At 46.7% G+C, this 20,675-nt stretch overlaps 1 long non-coding RNA gene across 1 annotated transcript in view; it reads right to left on the bottom strand.

Moving 5' to 3' along the window:
- LOC138690513 (uncharacterized) overlaps positions 1 to 14,548 on the bottom strand; it is a 66,771-nt gene extending 52,223 nt beyond the window's left edge. Inside the window, exons 1-2 of the long non-coding RNA XR_011329284.1 lie at positions 14,421 to 14,548; positions 14,087 to 14,317 (exon numbers count right to left, since the gene is read on the bottom strand). This is a non-coding gene — a long non-coding RNA (uncharacterized lncRNA). The remainder of the gene's footprint in view (positions 1 to 14,086; positions 14,318 to 14,420) is intronic.
- Positions 14,549 to 20,675: the final 6,127 nt, after the last annotated feature.

The raw sequence follows: 20,675 nt of genomic DNA, 5'->3' as shown, positions 1-20,675 counted from the left end.
GCCGTATTATGGCACCAAGGATGCTGCTCTGAGCCAAAGTGCCTGTCCTCAACACAGCACTGCAGTCTGCTGGGTCACAGCATCCTTCACCTCATTGCACATCCAGTTATAATCTATGAAATACCATAACCATCCTTTTCTCCCAGCCTTCATCTGCCTCTTCTCTAAGGCTGAAGCTCCCCTCACAGCATCTTCAGCTCTCATAAATTAGTCTCATACTATCTGGCACCTGTTTTAAAACCTCAGAATGACAAAGGAAAAAACCCAAACAACTAAAAAAGCAATTATTTTAATGACTCACTCTGGGTACAAAAAGACCCTCAACTGTTTGAAGCTCATGATTCAAGGGTATGGCTTTTACAGGCAGCTGGCCAGCACAACACACACTGCTGCAATGCTCTGTGCAGTACCTGGAGGTGCTTCTCTATCCCAAATAATAGGAAATTAACATTTGCAAAAGGCTTTTGAGTGTTCCCAGGCAGGAAGAATTACGAGAGGCAACAGAATCAGTGTTATTTATATAGATCTCATTATTACAAACTAGAACTCCACACCGTCGCCATAATAAAGCGTTACCCAGGAGACCACTGAAAAACCTGAACGAAATCCTGTAATACACTGGGATGAAATAAGAACACAAAAGGAGAGAGCCTTTCAGATCATTTGCCGTTATCCCTTTAAACGGAGCCGCCTCGACATATGCTGTGCATCGTAGGGGATTGACACGTCAGCAGAGCGCTTTACAACAGCTGCAGAGCTCTAAAAACCACCTTTGCCTTCTCACCTGTATTTCTTGGTTTAATTCTTCCCGTTCCGTTTTTCTGCTGATGTGAATATACCTCTTCCATTGGGAGCTTTGGCAGTAAGAAATGCCAGGGGATAGCCCTGGCAGGTACTGTCCAGTTTGGAAGCAATACTGAACAATCTTCATGCGAAAGATCCCTAGCAGGGACAGACTGAGCCAAATTCCTCCTGAAAGACTGGCATACCGTTCTGCAGAGCCCCTCGAGCTACGTTGTGCCCTCTCTTGTTAAGCAACCAGCTACCGAAATAGCAGCAGCAGCACGTGCTACTGAAATAAAGCCAAATATTCCCTGTGTTTGGACCATGCCCAAAAGGCGAGCACTTTCTACCTGTGTTTTATCGCAGTGGCCGCGATGCCGTTGAGCAGCCGGGGTTTACGCTGCAGCACTGCCCATGCACAGTACGTATGCACCAGAGTTGCTGACTCGGCCAGGAGCTTTGCCTCTGCTCGGGCATGGCTACAGGCTTGGCGGGGGGGTAACAGTGTTCTTGCATTTACGGCCAAGGTGGCTATTTTTAGGCACAGGCTGCTCGAATGCAGTGCCCCAGGAGCTGGCGAGCCGCTCGCTCAGCTCCCACTGAGGCTCGCTCCACCACTGCAACCAAGAGATGCACACCCCCGGGGAGAGGGAAAGCCGGTATTATTTGTGCTCTCGCTGAGGGAGCTGCAGAGAGATGCTCATTAGTATTGATATAGAAACCCAAAATCAGGCCACTTCAGTCCCTCCTATTCGTAGGAGCAGTAATTCTCCATAGGTGCTTAAGCGAATACAGAACAGACCACGAGCAAAATAACCTCATTTCAGATCTGGATCCATTTCAGAGCAATTGTGGGCAACTATCAGCATTTGGTGATTTGCAGCAGAATTTTCAGTCGGCATCTCAGTCGTGCCCGTTAGAGACCCTAAGGAGCAGCTGGGCCGTTTCACCGTTAAAGGAGCCGGGGAGAGGTGAAGCTGGGAGCCTGCAGGCACAGACATGGCCCGAGCCCGTAAGTGCCCGTCACGGAGCCATCCATCCCTGGCCGGGAAGGAAGGGAGGGATGCGGAGGGTGCTCAGCCTCAGCGCTGCCGGCACGCTGCTGTCCCTCCGGTTAGGCACGCTGGGGGGGAGCGAGCCAGGATGGGCACAAGCCAGCAGAGCCACAAGCCAGCCAAATTCCAGAAGCACGCGCCGAGTCAGGGCCAGTTAAAGCTGGTAGTTGTCAACAGCAGGATCGTTATATTTTAACTCACAGTGTATTTCACAGTACTGCTGGGACCCAGACCTCCGGCCAGAATTCCTTCTCCTGTGAAAAACTCTCGTTAAACAAACTCCTAAACAAGCAGGTTTGTACTACTCAGCAAACACGTGAAGACAAGTTGCCCAAGGAGAGCCCTGAGCAGTTCATGCCACCTATTAATACATTCAAAAACTATAGCAAGATCCATCCGGAGACTGTGGATGAAGCCTAGTATAGGCCAATACTTACAAATAAATGGGGTATCTGGGAACTGAAGGTCAGCTAATCTGCATATCATCATCAACCAGGGAAAATAAAATGTCAAATAAACCACGTATGTTGGTTGCATCAGTGCTTTGTTTGGCAGAGACTTAAGCCTGAAGCAGACTTCCATGGGCATTAGATTTTCAATCTAAAAGTGTTTTATACAAAATAAAGGTACCCAGATTATTTTAAAATTAGTTAGCCAGTAGGTACTACATGATAAACAGACAAATAGCCAAATAGTTTCTGTCTTTGATCCAATCCTATTCAGTACATTACTCAATTATCCAGGAAAAACACAAAACCATTACTGATACAGGTTGTGCATGGCGGTATTTGGTGCCAGGAACAGCATTAGTGACGGGAAAAGATCTGAAAAGCTGGGTAATACCAGTTTATTTGAGCAAAGTGCTCTGAACAGCTGCAGATGGCATATTGTCTGTCTAAGGACCAAGGACACAGGTCACGGTAATAGCACGGACAACAGTATTTTGGCATCAGCAATTAAGAAAAGGAAATGAGGAGGTTTGTACAGAACCAGCCACACATGAACTCCTCAAGTGATGCTGTTACTAAGAGGGGAGAAGCAATCCAGGGCTACATAAATAGGAGATTATCAAGCAAGTGCAGGGAAATTGTGTTATTTCAGCATCCGGTATCCAAGATACCATTGCTAAATGCTGTGAGCAGCTCTGGTGACCATATTTCAAGGATAGTCTTGAAAATACGTGAAGGATTCATACAAGACTCTGAAGTTATATCGGCTCTGGAAAAGTTGCCTGAGAGTAAGAGGCTTTTGTAGCTCAGGCTCTGCAGTTTTTCCAAGAGGGGAGGGATAATTCAGCCATGGTCTGCAGTTACCTCTGAGAGGAAGAAAACTCAGATAGCATGCGGCTCCTAGCCCAGCCGAAATGGATACATTACAGAAGCAGTAAATGAAGTAAATATTTTAAAGCAGAGGGCAAGCAGTCACTGGAAGCACAGCCCTGGGGTGCGATCGACTCTGCTCAGCGAGAAGCACAGGTGACGTGCGGAGAAAACGCCAGGGCTCAGGCTGAAGTCGTCAGCCCCGAGCAGAAGGTGCCGGCGGCGTTTGGAGGTGCAAAGCTGCACCTTCTGGCCTGGAGAGCGGAGCGAGGCGGGCGGCAGGGGTCCTGCGGGTGAGAAACCCCTCCCAGCCGTGCTTGAATGCTCTCCTCAGCTGCCCCATCTCTCACCCGTGTGCGATGGTGTCCCTTAATAGTACCGAAAATGAGGTTAATGGCAGTGGGAAAACGTCCAAGTGAATAAAAGAAAAGGATGCTTCGTGGAGAGTACCTGGGCAGCCGACTGCTCCGCCTGCCTCCCAAGGCCATTTGCACACAGAGGATGACTGGGGTCTTTTGGGGTTTGTTCCTCTAAGGGGACACAGGAACAACGTGAGGACGTTTTGGGGCTGCGTTGCTGTGCCTTCCCTCTGAGATCATTGCAGGATGCAACGGATTAAAAAAATGACAGCTTGTACACAGGACACTGCCTCCAGCTGAAAAACATCACGCAAAGTAACTGAGCTCTGCAGCTGGAAAAGGGTCCCAAAAAATGACAGAATCCTTCTGTAGTAGTCGAAAACCCTCCTGGGTCACTGTAGATTGCTTTAGAGAGCACCACGGTTCCAGGCAAGCCTGGTGAGCCCGTGCTCCCTGCGCAGGGAACGCAGTTACGGAGCCGGCGCGCTGCAAACTTCCCGCGAGCTGCGCCATCGGCACGGACAGCGACGCAGCCCCAGACAACGTTCGCCAAAGTCACGCACGTGAGCACGTGCACGCTTAACCTCGGCTCAGGCTCCCCGAAAACGCAGCCCAGTTCAGTTCGATGTTGATCACCGGGGGGCGGGGGGGTCGGTGCCACCCCGCTCCGAGCTGCCCAGCAGCTCCTCAGCCTCTCGCCCGGACCGCAGGGTTTGCCCAGCGCTCAACCCCACGAAGTTGCACCTCAGCAGGTCCAGCGGCAGGGAGGAGCAGAACGAACCCCCTCCCCGCTGCCGGGGTGGCCGACCCAGGGCCCCCCCACCTCGCCATGCAGCTGCAAAACAGGCAGATCCCAACGCCGACCTGGGCTGAAGGCAGAAATACTCGTTTCTGCTCATTAGCAAGTCCACTGGGGTCAGGTTATCGTGCACAAGTGGAGCAGGGGGAGCACTCGTCGAGCCTTTATGCCTAATTATACATAAATTAACTACCCTCTCCAGTCACGTGTCTGTTGTGCTTTCCAAATGCCGCGAGCACTTACATCAAAACCTGTGCGTGCATTAGCTGGGGGGACTCTACACACGGTCTAATTAAAAGTAAGGGGAAAAAAATGCGACAAACCTCCAGAGTGATGAGGCAATGTTTCACATGTCAGAACGGCAGTTTTAATTCAAGTTTGGAATTTGATAGAAAGCTTTGACTAAAAAGAAATAAAGGCTGGCACTGTGAAAGAATATATTATTAGTAACGGAGGTCTGCAGCATGAGATCTTTTCCAGGCAAAAACTACTTGTTACAATAAATGATCTAAAAAATTCAGTATTCATCTAAGAAGATGTATGCATCCATAAAATAAGAGTTGCAAATAGATTAGATTTAAAACAATCTCAGGAAAAAAGAGAACGCATTTTCAGTTAAGTTCCCCCATATCCTCCCCTCTCAAATCACTGCGAAGAACATCCATACAGTCTCAGAAATCCCATTATCTCCCTGTTCTTGTCACAAATTCAGCAGTGTTTCTTTGATAAATTACATTCCTTTCTACCATATTATTTTACTAAAAATAACAAGTCAGAGTTCTTCTTAATTAAAGCCCATAACAGTAAATTGTATTTATATATACAACTGGAATGTACACAAGTATATAATATAAATATAGTATATGCACATATAGATGGGACATGATGTACCATTACCAAAGCAGCACTATCATTTCTATAGCTCTTAAAGACCCTATTGTGATCTGTGATTCATGTGTTATCAGGAGCTGTGCTTGTCACCCAGAGCTCTATACCTCCTTCATATTTCTAGTTAAAATAGATTATTTTTTTTTAGTTTGTCTACGCGATAAGTTATTCAGGAACAGTTATTCTTGTGCAGATGTCATCAGTCTGGAATGAAATGCTTTATCATTTTGATTTATCTTTATCCATATGCCCAAAACATTTCCCTTTTTCCAGATGAGGAAACCAAAGAACAAACCACCAGCAAGCCTGACTCCAGCCCACATGATGGATTAATCCAAACATCCGAACATTGGTGCTGGGCTCAGCCTAAGGACGCGCATCCTCCATTTTCACAAATGCTCATAAATCAGGGCCTATCCTGTCCTCACGCTGCCCTACAAGATTAATTTTTGATTTTTTGCATTTGTTACACTAGGCAAATTTCCCACTCTCTCCACATAAAAAAATAAACCCATACACAGAGCACATGGAATTAGAAACAAGCTTCCCAAATTTCTGCCATCTTCCCAGCTGGGGAGTAATGAATTCAGGAACCAGACTTTTGCTGCATTGATTGAGCACATTAATCAGCAATTTTACTGGGACAGTTTTAAATAGATGAGGCTACAGTGTCATTTTGGTTTCCTTCTGAACTTTTGAACAGTTGCCCACCAACCCAGACTTACTCAAGATGTAGCATTCTCTCTCACATGCAGCCCACACCTCTGCGAGCCATGTTATTTTCCCCAATAAGTCTTTCTTTTTCAAAATTACTAAGGATGCTGAAATACATAAAAGAACAAAAAATATTACTCAACAAAAAATAAACTGTAGAGAAAAAGACATTTCTAAAATGACAGCAAATTCCAAGCACTGTGCATCCTCAGCACATCCTTAGTGATGCAGTGGGTGTGCAGGCTGATGCAATCAGGCACGTGTCTCTGTTGAAACATTCAAGTAAAAGAAAAAAGATGTGGCACTTTGGTGCTTTATGCATGTTATCAGCCCGGAAAGGGAAAAAACTCCACCTCTCCCCACCTGCCAGCCCCACAAACTCAGCTTAGCATCGCAGATGTGGCTTCACGATAGCTCTTCCCATCCACCTCTGCTCCCATTGCTCAGCACCACTCCTGAACTGAACTGCCCTCTAAGAAATCATCTTTTTTTTGCAAGTTTTTAAGCTGAATTAGCTCACAGCACGGCCAACAGTGGTGATGCAGCAAGAGCGCAGGATGTCGCTGCAGGGAGCGAAGCAGGTGGCAAAGGGGGGGACGGGCAAACCTTGACTCTTCCCATACTCGGAAGCGCAGCCCCGGAGCCTGGCTCTTGCACCAGCCGCGATTACATTCCCTGCCTGCAACCCAAACACCACAAACTCGGCATCACTGAAAAAACTCCTTAATAACAAAGGGCGCTCACACGTTAGCTGTACGCTGACACCTTTCCAGGGGGTGGACGGTCCGGCTGAGAGGTGGGAGATGTAAGGAGAGAGGGAAGACTGTGCCAACGCCATCACAAGATACAAGCACCTCATGGTTACTTCTGTGTTCTTCATCACAACTGTAAGTCAAATGCTGCACTTTCACTCATTTTGCAGACAAGCGACTGCAGCATATGTGGGAACACAGATAATTCCTGTATCGGAGGGATTTGGGCACTCAGATCACACAGACTTCCATCACAGGCCCACGGTGATTTCAGCGACTTGCCAGGGGTCAGGAAAGGAGCCTGTGGCAGTGCAGGGAACTAACCCTGAGTGGCCCCGGGTCCAACTTTGGAACTGGCCATTGCTATTCTCCCACTGAACACAAAGGTGGCTTCTTCAGGAAGAGCTTCACTACAAGACTTCAATTTTGTATGAATTTACTTAAAATTAGCTTGTGCCGTACAAGCACATAGGAAACAAGCAATTAAGGAAGAGCATAGAAAGACTAGCCATTTCTTTTCCTGTGGCTAAATTTATTTTTGCAATAAGCCAGGTGCATGAGAGTACAAGCTCTCAGCCTGCCAAGCAGCCAGGCTGCAGCTCCTCCGGCTGAGCGCACCGTGGGGTGAGCACCAAGGTGTGGGCTGGCACGGGGACCCCCAGCTGCATCCCCTCAGCCCCCCACCGGAGGCCAGGGCAAAGACTTCTGCACCAAACCCAAGGCTGCCACAGCTGCCCCGGCCCCGCAAGCGACGCACACGTTCGTATTTCCTTTATTAACAGCGGTTTTGGCAAGACTCACGCCCACGTTGGGACAGCAGCAGCGCAGGAAGCAAAGGAAACCCAAGTGGCCCCAGGACACGCTGGCGAAAGCAACGGGGGTTTTGCGTGCAGCGTCGCACGGTACAGATACAGCTCACGAGGCTCCAGAAATGCATCTGATATCCTCACCTGCCCCGAGAAGGTGGCGGATGAGTCACAGCCGTAGGTAGGTCAGGCAGCGAGACGCTGCTGGCAGGAACATGCTGAGCAGCCCCAAAAGCATCCCCGTGGGACACAAGCAGCCAATTCACCTCTCTCTTCCCAGCCAGCAAAAATGAAAACCCAGCCAGGAGCTTTATAGCCTCTTTATTTAAAAAATAAAATGGAAATAAACTTTAGAATGACATTAACTAAAACTTTCTAAAATAAAATTTCCATTAAAAGGGAAGCTGAAAGTAGATATTTCTGAAGCTTCTGCACCCTCCACAATACTCGCCCTCATCGCATCCTGAATCCCCCCACCCCCCCAGAGAAGCCGCTGCCTCCCCCTGCTCCAGCCTTGCACTCCTTGCTCTAGTTAAAATAAAAGGGAAGGATCATTGTTGCAAAGACAGGCTTGCCGGGACACGGAGCTCCTAACAATCAAGTCACACTGTCAGGTTAATTAGCACATAAATTAAGAAATGTTTTGCACGCAGTAGTACAAGGCACAACCGTGACCCTCACTGACAGAGCATGGAAGAAAGGTTGTGCGGATAGAAATGAATAAAGCACCAGGGAGCGAAGGCACAACTTTTTGCCATATCTATGGCCTGTGGTGCAGACAGTCTCAATAACCAAAGCAAATTAAATGATTTACCCTGTTTCTACCCTAGCATCTATCTCTTCCTTGATTAATTTTTAAGATTTCTACTTAAAAAGTTGGGACATACTTTCCAAATATTTCCAAATTGGGCACCTAAACTATGTTTCAGCCGCACTATTTCTGGGGCCAGACTATAGCTGGGAACCACCATGCAGCTCCACTATCAGGTCAACCCCTCGACCCCGACAGTAAGTGCCACCACATCAGGAGAAATTAGTACATCTGCAGCTACCCTCCGTCCTGCACTGCTCCCCTCACACCAAGGCAGGATCTTTGGTGATGATGACATCATTCAAATATTATGCTTTTTAATTATTTCTATTAATTTATGAAGAACCAAGGATTAAATACATCACTCAAAACCTAGAACACGAGAGGTCAAAATGTGCCTGTGTTCTAAGTAATAAGCAATTCCACTTGGATCCCCGAAATTTTCTCGAGGCTTCTTCTTACCCGAGGATGGCACAATTGTAGAAAAGACTTGAATAAACTTATTCTTCTGAAAGTAGAAAAATGAAAAAGATCTTGTATAGTAATACCGAGCCAGCCTGCCAGAACAAAGTGGGGGGGGCGGAACAACAAAAAACATGATTAATCATGCCTTAATCTTTTAATGCAATGATTTCTGCCTTCAAGGATCTTCTGGTAAATACCACAAAAAGTCTCACCAGGAAAATCCCGTAAGCATTAATCTTACTGCTGGGCCCCGGCAGGTTTTCGTTGCAGTAGATCGCAGTCAGATGCTCCCTTGGCGCAGCAAGGGTATTGCTGGGACAGCAGACAGCCATGAAAACCTATTTCTGCTGTAAAAGCAGCACAGGTTCAAAGTCTGCTCCAGCTCGTAACATGGGGAACCCCATCTGGAACTCTGCCACCCTGTTACACACTGCCAGAATCCTGAAATTCCTCTTCTCCCCACGTCAGCAGCTCCTCTGTGGAGCCTGAGGCTATTTCTGGTGCTCCACCATGGCGTGCCCAGGCCACCTCTTACTCACTGCTCCCTGTTTGTTCCAGGACAGGACAGGACGGCTCCTTCAGGTTACTCACATCCTGCGTGAACAACCCTGTGGTCCACCCAGTCACACCTCCCGGCTGGTACGACCAGTGACAACCCACCCGGACCATACCCATCGCTCTTCTGCCTTCATCCCTGCGGGGCAAGCAGCCCAGGAGGAGATGGGGTATATTCAAACTGTCTGATGGGGTATTTTAAAACTGTCCAAACTGGGGTCAAGCAGCTCTGAAGAAAGAGTAGGTTCACATGAACCCAAAATGAACTGTGCTTTTCAGAGTAGCTATTAATTTTAGGAGCATCGAGCAATGCAGCTGAGGGTGTGAGCTGCCAGTCAAAGTGTTACCCGAAAGACAACGTTTGGTGGAAGGGACAAACGGACATGGAATGGAAGGACTGGGATGGAGAGAGAGGATGTGTATACGCATGTGGATAGGCAGGTTTTGTTTTGACACATCCTTAGTCAATGGAGACCAGAAGTAGGAAATTTTTTTAAACCATTCTGTAATTTTACTTATTTAAATCTTCCAATTTACACACACTTCATCCTCTTCTACCTTTTCTTAGCAGCAGCAGACCTTGAGGGCAGGGATTTGAAGGACAGAACAACAGCTTTACAAAACCATTTCCCAGAGCTCTTGTTAGCCCCAAACAGGCAACAACTGTGGGGTGAACACAAAACAACAAACACACTACACAGGTTTTGCAAGCTGAACCACTGCAAATTGGCAAGAAATAGCTGTACACGTGCCACCGCCCGTGCTAGAGGCACAGAAATTAAAGGGAAGGACAACTTCAGGAAACGCATCCAGACACACAGACAAACATGCCAGGGATGAGTAAGAGCGAAGGAAGGGAACCGGTGGGAGCTGGAGGAGGAACGGGTGAGCCCTGCTCACACTACCACCCCGGGCAGAATCACAGACTGGTGAGAATGGACATTGGATTGACAAACCCACTGCTACTCTGATAACTGCCACCCAGCAAAAAGCTGCTCACTGAAAACGCCCAAGCAATGTGTACAGGGGATTTGTACTGAGTAGAGGCCATGGCCAAGTACTCCACCACGGGGAAAGGTGGGTCCCCCCAGCAGCTCGGGGTGCTCTCCCAGTGCCACATGAAAGCTAAAGGAGTCACTAATGGTCAGAGAGGGCTCAGTCAGAGCAAGCTCACAAGACACACAGAGAAATATCTCAAGTCATTCTCACCAGGCACCATTCTCAGCACTGATGCCTTCAATTAAAAGGAATCTCACTCCACGCAAAGGCCACTGACAGAGTTGCTCCAGATTTAGCAAATGCCGATTTTAACACTCTGCCACAGAGTTCCCCTTGCAGAAAAGGGCCGTATGGATAGGCAAAAATCTCCCTTCACCAACACATGCTCAGGAAAGCACACCACCAGGAAGTTATACAATGTATTCATCACATTTAATCCCATTTAGGCCCATAAATGCCACAATTTTACAGTAAGCTATAGAGGGAATCATATACACACGTTGCATATGCACCCTGAACACCCCCGGACGTCTGCTTGGCCAAAGGTTAAGGTGCTTAGTTTTCTCACAGTCTGACATCCATGCCATGAACTCAGACCATCAGAAAGATGGCACCAGTGGTATTCTGCTTTTACTGGGGATTCTGGCACTTAATGCAGTTTTAAAATGCACATTGCTGTTCCCAGCAACTGCCTCACTCTTCATACTTTCACCTCACTGCATTTTCCCCTGATCATTTTAGCACATCCCCATATATCCCTTTCTCATCCTCCCTAAACTGCCTTTATCAGATCCTGCTTTGTATTTGGTGCCCCCAGACATTTCTCTTCCTGCCTGAGTATAGCCAGAAAAATAAACTCATAGAAGGCAATAAATTTGCCTTTGAAAGTAAGAAATTGCTACCTATTTTCTGCAATATGTCAGCATCTAAATAATATCTTATCTAAATAATAAGCACCTTTGCTTGTTTTTCTAACCCCTTTGCTTACTGGCAAGCCTTTGAATGCCAGGCTGTAGGACATGCAGTGACCTGGGGGACAGAAAGAGCAAACAAGCTCAGATGGGTTAAATATCCAGTACCAGAAAGGCTCAGGAGTAGCACAACCTACAAGGCCAAGAAATAGGTGGGTGAATGGTGGAACTGGTTAAGGAGAAGATCAGGAGGTCTGACTGTGCTGCAGCTTCCTGAAATGCGCAGCACATATTTATCAAGTGAGCATTAAGGGACCAGCACCTGCTCCAGGAGAAAAGACTCTTTTTTCTAAGGTCCCAGAGCTCATAAACCCCAAAAAACTCCATCTATGTCATTTCTTTTCCCCCCTCTCCTTCCTTTCCTTTCCTGCCCATTCACATAACCAGAGTTTGACAAAATTACAACTAAAGATCCAAGTTCCTGGCTCTGATTGCTGAAACTTCGCTCTCCACGTTAATTTGGAAAAGGCTTTTTCAGACTGCAGAGTGCCATCTAGATGAAGGAAGGAAGATTTGCTGCAAAACAGCCAGCTGGAGGTAATAAATCCATCAGGGATGCATTGCAGAATGCCTACAAGATGCTTTGCAGAACAGCTCTTTGTAGACTGCAGATGTTTTGTGGCAATTTTTTTAAAGTACTAAAATCCTCCTGTGGCTGAATGAGCAATGCTCTCAAATGGCTTGTGGGATGAGACGAGAGCCCTTTTAGTTTAGCATTTGAATATTTATGCAATCTTACAGAGAAACAGTTTAGGTCCTTATTTTTTTCCAGGCTTTTTAAGGGTTCACCTGGTTCAGATGGACACTGTATCTGGACAATTTTGAGGCCGGGTTTCCAGGCAGACCCTCATTAAAAGGACACATGCGGATGGGGACAGCTGGACTTGAATGACATCCTGCACATAAAAGAATGAATTGTTTACATATGTGCAAATATTTGCCTATGAGGAAGTATTAGAAGGCATAGGCTCTACGAGCTGTTTAAGACGGGCTAAAAACCTTGCCTATATCATGAGTAGAAAAAAAATTTGTCCAGGGTAACTACAGAGACACGGTGGGCTGCAGTGCTGCAGCAAAAGGGGACTGCTCCAAGAAACAGTGCTCCCACAAACCTGCCGAGCAGCACTAAGGAACCGAACAACATATACACCTATCTTCTCTCCTCCTGTGCCAAGAAAGCAACCACATACTTGCAGGCTAAGCATCTTCATTTCTGTAAAAAGTAGTAAGAAAAGTGCAGGGAAGTCTTTCCTAACTTTACACCAAATTGTGCCTGAGAGCAGATCACTGAAGATGTCAACCACCCACAGAAATATCAGCGGCTCCGGAGCCCTTCAAGAACAACACTGGACACGCAGTGACCTCCTAAGCACGCCAGTGCAAGCCCCAGACATGCCTTCACTGCCCAGGAGTTTCCTTCTGGTTTAGATGAGCCTGAAGACAAGGTGATGCTGCAAAGGTATCGAAGGAGGATGAAATCCCCGCTGACCGGCACGGGGCAGGAAGGCAGCTCCTGCTGTACTGTCACCTTCATTAAATCCAGCATGGAAATCAGCCCAGTGCACTTTGCTGGCTCCCCTTGCCCCAGGTCTCCCCCTCACAAGATAACCTCTTTAAGGTTTAAGGAAAAATTCAGCTGAAGGCAGAGCGGGGGAGACAGCAAGCAGCATGAATGTGAATTGCCTTTCTCCTGGGCCTATGTCAAAGCCCGATCTGACAAATTCATCGTTTAAACTAAGCAGCGCTGAAATAGCCAAACAACGTCTCGTATCGGGAGTCCATATTGAAAAGACAGGCCGCAGCAGCACAAAGCCACCCTCCAGGAGCACAATCATTTCTTTGGGAGTTACAAAACGATACACCAGCACAGCAATGTAATAAATAATAGACCTGGTAAATAATGCAAATAAAACATTTTCACTTCCTATTTTTCATGTTTCTAAATATATTTCCTTCCTTTGCAGTCAGGCCCTTTCTGCTTTGCCTTTCACACACCTTCACGGAGCAGAGACAAACTGCAAAAGGACAGGGAGAGAAGCGGAGGGGCTGCTGCCACCCATGCCTCGTCCCCGCTTCCCTCTGCCACGCTCTGACGGGACCAGGAAGGCAGGGGCTGGGTTTAGATTCAGCAGGGAGGCTCTCCCAGCCTGTAATTACGCCAACAGCTTCGCAAGAGCTTTACTTTGGGTCTAATTAAGACTTATCAGAGTTGAAAACAAACAGAACTTGGTTCTTTCTGAAACAGTAGACCACTTACACGTGCAAAGCAAAAAGGTAAAAACAAAAAAGGATGGAAATGAAGAGGGGGGAAGGAAGAAAAAAAAAAAAAAAAAGAGGTCTGTGCCCAGCATTTTGACTCAGGACCAGGAGCCCTTCACCAGCATCACCATCGGAGACGGTGGGATTGTGGCTGGAGGGACGGAGCCTGACCCAGCGTTCCTCACTCACTGGTTAGGGTGCACCTGCTAATTGCTCCCCAGCACGCTGTTTGTTAATGCTGTGAAGCAGGAGGGAAATTCAGCGTTTCATAGCTTCCGATGGCTGAGAGACAGGGACAGGAGGAGAGGCAGCACATACTGGCTCTCAGGGTGAAGGGCTGCACACTTTTACAACCGCAGGAAAGACTGCGTGTACTGAATACCTAATGTAGGTGCAAAAAAAGGACACTAATTCAGAGTTTTCCAAAAAAATACAAGAGCCGTGCCAGACGCCAGCAGATGAACCTGCCTATGTTAAATGGGAAGGGGCAGGTTCCCACCTGGTGTAAGTGTGTGCACGGCAATTCAGCCCCAAGCCTTTGCTTACACTACCTCCAGAGAGCCACAGACAAGAACCGCAGTTCGTTCACTCTTTCCCTAGGCTCTTGTCTCATATAAGAGCTGAAGGCGAGGAAGGCGAGCGCTGCGCTGCAGCCGATCCGGCCTTCAGCGCGGGTCGCGGTGCTGAGCCCGGCACAGCTGCTGGAGTGCCAGTGCCCTCTCCTGTTCGGCACACTCCGGCTTCCCTCCTCGCTCCACAGCAGGTTTGCACGCCTTCAGAGGCTGGTGGGAAATGTTTCCAGACATAGCCCGACATCCTGCTACCCACTGCTAAAAAATGGTATTTATAAGGTTAAGAGACAAGTGAAAACGCTGCAGAACTTACTTGGACGCTGCATCCTCTTCTCTGCAGTCCAGGAAAGTTATCGCTTGCACTGGGCCATTTAGGAAAAAATAATCCTCAAACTATCTCATTCCATTAAGTACAGCAGGCTTGGATCTTCTTTCCAGAGCACATCTCCAATGACATTCAGTTTTACTTTCTGTGGCTGTAACTCAAACTGCAGCTGCTGCCAAAAGTATTTGCGAAGTCACAGAGGAGGAAACCAAAGCCAAAGGGGAGTCATTAGCAGGTCCGATGCCGGGGAATTTTATGCTCCCATTACACCTGGACTGTTTTCCAGACTTTTCATACCATCACTTAATTACGACAGCACAGACTCCTCCTCGTTTTACCACACTACCAAAAGCAGTGTCTATGCTACAAAGTGTTTTCTAACAACTCTTTTTGTTCAGTTACCCTGAGAATTTCTGAAGGGGAGCTCTGATGAAGTTGCTTTCTGGTCTAATATTACCACCCATCCTAAAGCAGCCAAAGGAATCAAAAGAATGAGCAGCAGACCTTTTCCCTGTTGCAAGGCAGGAATATTGACAAGGACAAGATTCCTCAGATGCCTTAGGATGGGCAAAATATCAGCCTAAAGTGAAAAAAAAACCAGAATTGTTATGATGTATCAACAAACAGAAGGAACTTTCCTTCTTCTGAATCACCACTGCCTGGAGTCATGCTGTAATGGGGAAATTTCAGCCTCGGGCTATTACAGTGAAGGTTTCCAACTCCTGTGTTTGGAGAGAACTGCTGGAAACAGCGACACTTAATGGCTCAAAATTAAGACAAATAAAAAGAACCCAAAGCTCCCCAGAATGAACTCAGCTGAGCAAGTGCTCTGGCAAGTGCACTGCAAACTGAGCAGTGAAGACACTCCTATCAAATAGGATTTTCTAGTTCCTGACATGTACTTATATCTTCAATAATTACCATTTCTCTTTTATCACCTCTGTGCCATGATGCTCATACAATCTCAGTTTCTCCAGTGGCCGGGGCCACCCAACAGCTAAGGAAGGAGGGGAGTGAAATATAGAACTGCTGCCCGGTCATTGACTGGTCAACTAAAGGAAGAAACGCAGAGACTGCATTCTCTACAGAGAACACACTTAGCCAGATTAATGAAAACAACCCTAATAAACACAGACAGCAAAAACCACACAAGTTAAGAGTGTATGAACGTGTTGAGCACATTTCAGCTTTAGGAAGCTTGCAAGCAGACCCGTGCATGAAAGAGGAGTTCCTTGGGACACTGCTGGGCAGAGCAGGGCTTTGGTGACACCGCTGCCACCAGCACCAAGGGAAATCGTCCCACAGGGGCTCTGGGGTGGACGGTACCTCCTGGCAAAGTCAGACTCTGCTCCTGGGGATGCTCTGCCTTCTGAAATGCTCCAACTGGAGCAGTACCAGTTTGACCAGCTGAAACCCAGGGCTCAGATGAGCTGGTGGACACGGTTCATCCTGTAAAGCAGCTCCCGTGCCACTGTTCCAGTTTCAGAGTTATTCTCACCATCACCAGCAACAACCAGCAATAGGCGACAAGTGCGGAGCCTTTCTGATTACTCATGGGCAACCTGACATGGCATGTTATTCCTTATTTCTCCTATGCTGTTCTCCAAGCAAAATTAACAGGGTCAAACGGATTTTCATACTAAAATATTACCTAATATGTTGGTAGCAATATATTTACATAGTCTCCCTTGCTTTAAAAGTTGTAATAACCTGTATAGTAGCTTTAATTCTGCTTTGTGTTTTGCCAGTTAGAAACAACAAATACAGCTGCTCTGTTATCAGCTGCCAAGTTTCCTGGCACTATCTTTCTATAAACCTATTTGCTGGCACCTCCTTCTGGGAGCAGAGACCTGGTGTGGGGTTCACATGCTCCAGCAGAGACATTACTACGGGGCACGGAGAAGCAGGACCACACTGGAGCCCGTGGTCACAGGGGTAACACCAAGGAGCCCTGGGCCAGCCAAAGAGCGAAGCTGATAGTGCAAAGCAAAGATGCAAAGGCCTCGGATGGTAACACCCAGGAGTTACCTACAGCTTTCACATGCAGATTTTGACATATCCGATTTTTTTTTTTTCTGCAACTCAAATCCATGAAAGAAAAAATTAATTTGTCCCAGTTTCGATGCTCACATAAAAACCATCAATATACCAGGGTTTTTCCAATGACAAATTTTGGGTTTCATCAGTTCTTCAGATAACATATGTTCATACAGCAGTAATTAGGACCAGATCTGGAACTTGCTGAAAGCCAGTTGGGAAATAGGGAGGTTTATCCAAGAACAAGTTTTGGAGCTCTTAGGAAACAAGGGAGATGTTGCAGTAAAATAAACTTAAGTTTAGAAGATACTAAATGTGTTTCTATACCATAAGCTGGGTTGGCTGGAACCTAAAATGAGTCACATGCAATGACTTGTGGCTGCAACTCCAAACACCCAGCAGCCCTACGACATTTTTCAGAAAAGCCGATCAATGGACTTCCATATTCACCATCTGTGGATGCCAGACAGACATGCAAGCAGGAAATGATGCTCCACATTTTGGAGAAAAATCAGTCCCAAAGTAAAATATGACGGGAAAGCTGTACATCCAGGAGCCTACCTGTACTGAAGAACTGCGTCTTCATCAGATCAGAGAAATCAACCCCTTTATATCAAAAACACCAGGTTTGCAGTCTTCTGGCCTGAAACAGGAGCAGCTGAACTCAGAGCTTCCTTGAGCCGATGCACGTGCTGTGTGTAAGTGTGGGCATCCCCTATGGCGTTCAGGCCAGGGTGTAACCCAGGTGAGGATGGAGCCATCCATGCAGGAGATGATATGGACCATGAAAACAGACATTAAAGGTGGGCACATCCCCCACAGCTGAGGTCCCCACTGCAGCTCCACATCAGCCAGTGCAAAGCAAATTCAGAATACTGCTGCCAGGGTCTGTTGCAAATCCACTCCACAACTCTCCTCCTTTAAGCTCTGCATGGGTGCTAAAGGAGGCTGCTGAGGGTTTCCTTCTCTGTAGGACAAAAAACATTATTTAATCAATTACTTCAAAGCCATTTATGGCACAAAAGGTCTCTCCTGAAATGTCTAGTTACAGCTGATGCCTATGCCTAACAAGCTGCTTTTCTTGATGAAATCACTGCTGACACTCAGCATTTTCCTTCCACCTGCCCTGCAAGGAATGTGATTTCCAGCCACTTTAGAGGTCCATGTGCTCAGGGCGACTTTAGGCAACAATTACCCCGGTGAAATGGCATCCACGCTTAGCTCTGGAGAGGGACTTGCTGTGGTACAGCATCACCAACACAGGGACAACACCACCCTTCGTGTTCCCCATTCAGAGAGCCTCCTCCTCAGTGAAGCATTTGCTTTTTCTCTTGTTTACAGCCAAAAAGCATCAGTCCAAGGTATAATATATATAAATTGTACAAGTAAAGATACAATGTATAATACTTACTTGTGATAACTAAAAATGCATTCATACTAGAATTACGAGCCTCGCAGTCTCTGAAATCTCTAAAACAGCTAAAAGTAGGAAGTGTTTAATTGCACTCTGAGTAACTGATGGATTTCAGTCCATCTGTAATACTTAAACTTAACAGTTATCTCAGATAGCTACATCCACGTTAACAAATAAGAAGAAAAAGGTCAAGTTCAAAGCACACTGAAATCAATACAGCTCTAAATGTACTCATTTGAGATGAATCTAAAAACCCCACACATTAAAAAGTGCCAGCTAGACATTTTTCTAGGAACTGAATCACCTACCTACCAGCACCACAGGGCTCCAAAAAGCATTTCAGAGAGGAGGAAGATGTCCAACAAGAAGTCTTAAAAATTTGAAGCCCTCAAGGCTGCAACAATGCATGAGTTCTGCTGTGTACTTCCAAAGGCAAGGGAAAAAATAGGGGCTACGCAAAAGAAAATTCAGCAAACTACCAACTGAAGGGCTGTTTGTTGTGCAGACTCTTCTACTTTCAGAGGGAAGAATATTTCCTTTCAACTTCATATAATTCTAAAAACATGAAAGAAAACATCAGCTTCGCAAGTCTGATCAGTAGATACTTGTATTTACTAATATTTATTAATTGTAAGTAAAGAGTGAGACCCAAAGTCTTGGTGTAAAACCACGTAGCCCGAAATCTGACCCACTGCATGCAGGATTACAAGCAACAGCCATGTTCACATCAATATTATTTTGCAGGTTTTAAATCGTGCCTCTGCTATGGAGCACACATTAAGGTTTGATCAACCCAACGCTTACACCAAAAGAGCAAAAGGTTGTACCATCTGTATACAGGATTCTTTTGTAGGAAATGGGTGAGAAGGGGAAGTTACCTGCCTGACTTAGTAACTTCGAGGCTTCCCACAAGAACATGTAAAACCATTTCAAACATGATATAGCTTTTAAAATCTGATCCATAGTTCGTTCTACAGCCAGAACACATTAAAAATATGTCAGAATCTGTGCTCTTAAGTCACTGAAATTCATCAGAATCAGTGGACCTGGAACCAAGTAAAACTCCCATCCAGATGAAAACACCTAATTCCTGCTAACCCTTTGGTGGGCTTTGTCTCAACATGGCATGTACTATGGACCATACAGATCATTTCAACACAGACTTATTTAAAACAATGCAAAAAGTAGAAGATGTGAGGAAAGGGAAGAATGACAGAAAACATGAGGTATTGCTGAATAAGGGCAGAGTATGGAGGTACTACCAGGAGGTACAAGGAGGAAGGGATTTATAAGAATAGGATGCAGATCCACAGCAAACAGCACCGCCATAAACAGTTAAAAGTAAAAGGCAGTTAAAAAAATATACTCTCCTCTTTATGGCTGTCATATCTCCTGTTCCAAAGTCCACGTGCTTTTGCAGAGGCCATTCTTTCAATCAGGAAGGTCACAGTAATACAGCTGTAGAAGAACTGCAGCAGGTATTGATCTGGACTATTAAGTGCCTAGTTCATCGATACCGATGGATGGCGAAACAGCCCTGGCAGCCCCTCTTCACCTGTCTCTCAGACAGCCAGCTAGGAGGAATTTAAGACTGCATGTAAATTCATTTAACCAGGAATTTGAGCTCAGAGTAAAATACCAGCTGGATTTGCTGAGGTCTAACTCATACACCAAGGTAAGCTTAGGACAAACTCTTGAGGCTTCAGTACACTCGGCCAAGCTTAAGTATAATGCAGGAAAGGGAGAGGTCTGTTTGCTGGGCTTTACAAATATGAAGTCTGTGGAAAATAGTCTGTAAAATGGAATTTCAGTTACACCTGAGCTGGAACTACAAAAAAAATTCCCTTTTCTTTGAAGTCTTTGATGTGGGGTCGGAACCATTAGTGCAGATTTCAAGCTCAGGATTGATTTTGGTCTGAATTGAACATCTGTTCCCTAACCGTGCCCCGGAGCCCAGGCAGAAACCGGCCCACAGCCTAGCTTTGGCTTGCACTTTCTCTAAGTACGTGTAAAAACTTCTTGGATCTACAGAAAAGGACCGTTTAACATAAAAGCAAAGCAAAGACCGCGGTAAGGTGCACAAGCCCGTCCCTGGAGCTGCTCGGCGGCGTTTGCAGAGGCAGAGCACACGCCGTGAGCGAGGGTTGCTCAGCGCAGAGCCCTGAGTCCACGGCTGAAACAAGAGTCGCTGCCAGCAACCTCTGACCTCGTCCACAAAACCCGGCAAGCTGCACAGGTACGCGTAAACAAACAAAAAAACGTACATGCCCAGCCGCGCGTAAAAGGCCAACCTGAGATCAGGGCTAACCTCGGGGGGGACGACGCGCCTGCAGCCAACGAGGGCAGGATTGGTGCTGCCTGCAGGATGCAGACAGCTCGCAGCAAAGCCAGAGACCAATGCCCTGTCTCCCCGAGACCACAATAACGCCCAAGCCACGATACAATACTCTTCCGCAATTTTTTAATGCGGCTTTTTCCTCGGAATAATACATCGTACTAATGTACTAGATACATGTCTAGCCCCCGAGCGCTGCTCTGCCCCAGCGGCCACTGCGAGCTCTGGCCCGGCTGCCCGCACACCCTTCCCAAGCAGCACTTGGGGAGTAAACACTGTGGAAAACACTGTGGAAAGTCTTCTGAGACTGTGGATCCTCCGTCTGCAGCGAGGCCTTTGCAGACTCACACCCTAGATGGCAGCACCATCCAAAGAATGGGCCTGGAAGCCCACGCTGGGCCCACCACACGCCTCCAGAAACACGCTTTTCACCTGTCATAATTCCTATTTGAAGGCC

Source organism: Haliaeetus albicilla, chromosome 22 (assembly GCF_947461875.1).
Source record: "Haliaeetus albicilla chromosome 22, bHalAlb1.1, whole genome shotgun sequence".
NCBI classification, from domain to species: Eukaryota; Metazoa; Chordata; class Aves; order Accipitriformes; family Accipitridae; genus Haliaeetus; species Haliaeetus albicilla.
The sequence above is the reverse complement of the archived record's forward strand: the minus strand, read 5'-3'. Positions and strand labels throughout refer to the sequence as shown.